This window comes from Cryptomeria japonica, chromosome 3 (genome assembly GCF_030272615.1).
Source record: "Cryptomeria japonica chromosome 3, Sugi_1.0, whole genome shotgun sequence".
NCBI lineage: Eukaryota > Viridiplantae > Streptophyta > Pinopsida > Cupressales > Cupressaceae > Cryptomeria > Cryptomeria japonica.
Window position 1 is genome coordinate 789,646,054 of NC_081407.1, and position 6,000 is coordinate 789,652,053.

The following is a 6,000-nucleotide window of genomic DNA, read 5'->3' on the forward strand; positions in this document are numbered from 1 at the left end:
AGAATGAGTCACAGGGGTATCATCATCTGGCTGGGCAGTTGAAGGTTAATGATGATATGATTGCTACAGCTTTGGAGCATTTTGATGTCGCTCGACAAATGTTGGCGACCTTTGGTTGGAGTACTCCTGAGACATATGAGCACGGTGATAGTAGCCTTTCCCTGGCAGAGTTCCATGCACTCCGAGCAGCTATTGGGATAATGAAACGGAATTACTTGCAGTTACTTGCTGATAGGGATTTTCTTCTCGAGTGGGATTGCATTTGTTATGATGCATTGAAGGGAAAGGAGGAGCAGGTCGATGAGCTCGCTCATGAGCTTGAGGTGACTATGGACTCATTGCAGAGTGCCGAGTTGGCTCTTCAAGAGTCACAGTTACAGATTGAGAAGCTTACCGAGGAGTTGAGTTTGGCACAGTCTCCACCAACTGCAGATATAGTATAGTTATATACAGAGGCAGTTGATGAGGATTTTATATCCACTGGTTGTAGTGAAGATGTGGTTACATCTATCACAGATATAGGTATGAAAGTTTCAGCTGGGATGAGTACCTTGGTTGAGAGCAGTAGAGAACCACTAGTTGCATCAAGTTCTCCTGAGGTCAGTACTGTGACAGTTGATGCAGGACAGTTTACTGGTAGCTCTTGTGTCACAATGGTGGATTCTCTTGAGAGTTGTGTGGTAGTACACAACGCTACTCCGTCCTCACAGGGCATTTGCAGAGTGTCATCTAGTTGGGAGTATGGCTCCCATGTTGATTTGTTTCCATCTCCTGGAAGCAAATCTGTCACTTCATCCCATGCAGCTGATTTTGGATGCCAGCTTGTTGTTTTTCAGAATCAAAGGGATCAGCTGCTCGATTCAAGTGTTGTTAGTGACGAGCCATTGACAGAGGTTGGAGCATTTTACCGCGACTACACAGTGAGGAGTGCTCATCATTTTTCTTTTGATCCGCACACAGAGGACTTGATGATGCATCCGTGTGGATTGGCTCCGAGATGCCATCCTTTGTGGGATGGGTATTCATCATCTTCAGAAGATGGGATTAGTAGTTGCGAGCGCCCGACTCAGCAGTTTATGGGGGATTACTTGCAGGGACAGCTGTCAGTTATACATAATGCTGATATGTATCCAACAGGGTTTGCTACTTCTATGTCACAAAGTTTTCTTATGGGTACATGGTTACAGGATGACTATGGTGTCAGTGGGCATGATGGTTTGGTTAGTTATCACATCCATGGGAGTTTACCGAGAGCTGTAGAGAGATATTGTGTTATAGACGCTTCCAGATATTTTTATCTCTATATGGCGAATGGATGTGGGGTTCAGTTGTTTTGGGATCCAAGAGGCGACAGGTTTGGCACAGTGTATTGGATGGGCCCCATTGGTTGGCTTCACCACTTCTGGCATGGTGAAGTTGAGATCAGAGTAGCGCAGAGGAAGTCAGAGGGTATTAGGCTTGGCAGACTTCCATTCCGGGTTTGGGATCCAGGAATATTGTGCGCAACTATGTTTATGTTGGTGCTACAGGAGTCGGTTAAGGATGTGTGGGACATTTCACAATTCTCCTTTTGGGCCTCCCGAGGATTGGAGTTTCTTTGCAGTGGAGATTGCTTGGGGACAAGCAATTTCAGGGAGGGCGGACTGTAATGTCCCCATTTTGCGAGCATCAGAGTTTGTAAGAATTAGCCTATCATTTGACCCTCGTAGGCTAATAATTATTGATAGAGGGCCTCGTGTGGCAATTACTTGGTGATTAGAGACATTACTCTTCAGCTGGATTCAGGTTTTGGCCTTTGCACAGGTTTTTTGACTCAGATTGGCACACTTACTATTTATAGTAAGTTACTATTTTGGGAGAGTTAGGGTTCCTATTAATAGAAAGACACCTGAGCAGAGCTTATTAGCAGTGTCGACCTTGATTGGGCCTTTGCAGCTATTTCTAGACTCAGTTCCACATACTTACTATTTATAGTAAGTCACTATTCAGGGTTTCTATTTTTAGACAGGCATCCAATCACATGGAGAACAGGGAGAGTCGACTCCTGGCTCAGACGGCTTAGCAATCAAACAAGTACATCAAAAGATATTAAAGTTTAAGTGACTTAAGTGATTTATTTAATATTTTAATATTATTATAAAGTTCTAAAGTAACATTATAATAATAAAGTCACTTTAATATAATAAAGTGCGTTAAGTGAATAATTTAATGTGGAAATAAATCTTTTATCCCACATTGGCCAGGAAGGTGTTTGAGCTCTCTTAAGGAAAGATTAAAAGGAAAGGCAAGAGTTCATTCTCGGCATCCAGTTGATGAATAGTATTTTGATTGATTTTTATTGTGGAGCCTAGGGCTTTCGCAATTTTCTTCTTTGATCATAGGAAACGAAAACTTCCTATTGATAGCAATTTTGAAGGTGTGAAATAACACCTGAATTATTGCAGTTGTGGGAAAGAATACTTCAGTTCTTTTATTTGTGCAAATTGGTGAAGTTTTCTACAAGGGTTTGAAGTTTATTGTTGAAGAACATTTATAGTTGGTTGTGAATCATCCTTCTTTGGCACATGGAGTTATATCATTCTTGTTGGGAGAGATTATCAACAAATTATTCAAGGTTTTAAGAGCAGATTGCAAGTTTGTTCTTGCTGCTACAGTGCGCATGAACAGTGCGCGTGAACAGTGCGCATGAACAGTGCCGTGAACAGTGCGCGTGAACAGTGCGCGTGAACAGTGCGCATGAACAGTGCCGTGAATAGTGCACTACAGTGCCGTGAACAGTGCACATGAACAGTGCGCTACAGTAGTTGGAGTTCTATAGAAGGGGATTTAGAGAGGTTGAACAGCTATATATATGTGACAAGGGATTTGCATATGAGGAGAATCAAACCAATATATATCAAGGCAGCCATTGAAATACCAGGTTTTCTATCTATGGTCATTGTATTAGAAAATCATTACTTCATTGCATCATTTTCTATTAAGATTATATCATGAAATATTTGGAGGTTGCATATGTTTAATGGAGATATAATTTGCATATTCCACATTCAACATTGATCAGCCATTTAGCTTTCATGCCAATTGTTTGCTTAAATGCCTAATGGCTGTAGGTGTACTTTCGGATGCATGACAAGTGTTTGTCTTAATGTCAACTAGCTGTACTAGTTAATTTCAGTCATTACATATGTGTGGAAAGGTCTAAAACAACTAGTATATCATTTCTATAACAACTTTGCATTGTTAGAAGCTTTCCATAACTTCATTTGCAGCCTACAAACCCAAAGAAGACAAATAAAGAATTCACTACAGCGGCTTCAAACGTTGTATGCCAAATGTTTGACAATATTCCTTGGTGTTCATATAAGCAAAACAGGGTCAGATTAGCCAAGGGATATTACATTAGGCTCCATATAATAACAATGGATGAGGATGTTGATGTCATTGAGGCTGAGGCTGAGCTTGAGCTTGAGACACAGGCAGATATCATGGCTGCAGAATGTTCTAGGACCTATCTTAGGCATACACGTAGGACGGTTGTAGGGTCGAGTGATCAATGATCACTGATATTGGCTCCTTCGAGCCTTAGACTTCTAGGCTCTAGTTTTTATGTTGAACTTGATATATGTTTTGAACTTTTGATGACATGGATTTCACATTCCATGAATTTTCTAGACATTTGACACTATCTATATTTCTAATGTGTTATTTAGTTTAGTTTATTTCCTTCAACGCAAGCCTAAAATTTGCATTTATACTTATGTGATCAATGTAAACTTGTATATTTGCTTCTATTTGATGAGATTATTGTGTCTTTAATGTTTATTTATTAAAAAATGCATGAAAGAAGTTTAAAATCGTTAAAAATCTTTGAATTTCATGGGTTTTTCAATTTGCCGAGTCTCGGCCGAGTCAAAAATCAGCTTGCCGAGACCGAGTCAAAAATCAGGTTGCTGAGTCCGAGTCAAAAATCAACTTGCCGAGTCCAAGGCGAGTCCGAGTCTTGTAACTTTGGTTAAAACCAACCTAATGAAGAAGTGCAATTAAACTAAAGTCATGGCTCTCCACACCGTGTCTCCCACATCACAAGCAAGTATAAGACCAAGTTCGAGGCATTCTAAAAGGATCATATTTGTTTTATCTCTTTTATGTATATCCCATGGGATAACTCGATCTGAGCAAGGACTTCAAATCCAAAATCGGTTGCAAAAGGAATACATTCCATATCTGAGAAGGCACCACTTTAATGCAAGCATTTCATATTTAAATCAGAAACAGCATCTTTGTGCCATCTGTACCTTCACAATTATTGTGAAGCATAAAAGGCCAAAGGCCCAATATCGTAGCATATCATAAACGGATCATTTATCAGACACAACTCGTTTCATTGCAAGCTTAAAACTGTCATACTCTAAAACAGCATTACCAGCATTAGTGCATACTCAGAAGTTGTATCAGACACCAATTCAATCCTTATTACTGTAAAGTATTAAGCAGAAATATTCCCAGCAAATGTAATTGAGTATATATCAGCCATTGTTGTACATTTACATCCATATTGCATTTCCCATTCATTTATATATATATATCAGAATCGGCCATTGATTTCTTAACTAGAATTTAATTGCAATTATTTGACAAATTAGTCAGAATTAGATAACCGTCCGGGCTTTCTGAGATAGCCTAAAATGGAACATTACAAGTGGTATCAAAGAACACAGTCCTGCCAGCCTGTGAATGTTTATGAGTGAAAAAGAATATAAAACTTACCAAAGAAGAAGATCAGTACAAGATAAGCAGAATCAGCAAGGAGGCACAAGAATGGGAGATCAATTCTTTAATGAACAAAGAATGGCTCAGTTACTTGACATGCTCCCACAAACTGTTATCAGCATCTCAGCAAATAATAATGGTTATAATAATAATAATCAAGGAGGGAATGAAGGACAATCGAATGATGGAAGCCCAAACCATGGGTCAACCACAAAAGGATCCTAGCCCATGATGCTGACTTTCACTCTTAGGGTGTCACCATGAGAAGACAACAAACCATCAATAGTGGAACTTCAAGACCAATTCCGACAAGACTGGGTAGATGCAGGACTCCAAACTGAAATGTCCTTGAAAGATTATTGGGACCTAGACTAAGGCACATGCCAAGAAGAGGTAATCGTGATTTGTGATAATCACTTCAAATTGAGGAAGAAGATTGGGAAGCTCAGCATACCTTATTTTGACGGATTAGGGATGACTTCAGCAAGGTCATGGGTACAAAAGATAGACACCTACTTCCAGCTAAACTCTATGCTTGAAGAGGAAGTCATCAAGTATGAGGCACTACATCTCATAGTTGGAAAACTCGGACTCTTTGCGGACTCGACAACCCAAAAATTGGACTCAAACTCGCACTCGGGAAAGGACTCAGCAAGAAAGAAAACCGTAGTTTTACAAAAAAGAAAAAAGAAAATAATGCATTTAGAGAACATAAGATCCATAATTGAAACATTACACATGTCATATGATCTCTAAACACTCAAATATTTGAAATTTCATCATTCATACTCATAGTTTTAAACTTTAAAATGTATAACAGCGGCATAACTTTATAAATGTTTACAAAATTACATATAATGATATGTCCAAATGTGAAAAACAACAAACTAAAGACTATATCTTCCTATTTTGAGCAATAGCAAATGTCAAGTGAGGAAAAGTGAAAACAAAATGTTTTATCTTGACTAGGCATTCTTAGCAAGCGATAAGAGTCCTCCATCAAGGCTCGGAAGTCTTGACACTAGACTCGGGCGAGTCCTTGTCCCAGACTCGGGAGTCTTTGTCCCAAACTTGATTCAGGAGTCTTTGTCCCATACTTGATTCACGAGTCCATGGCGAGTCGACTCGTCCCGCCAATGGACTCGCAAGTCTTGGTGAGTCTGCAAAGTCCTCAAACTATGCTACATCTAGATGGGGTAGCACATGAATGGTGGTACCACAGAATGACCA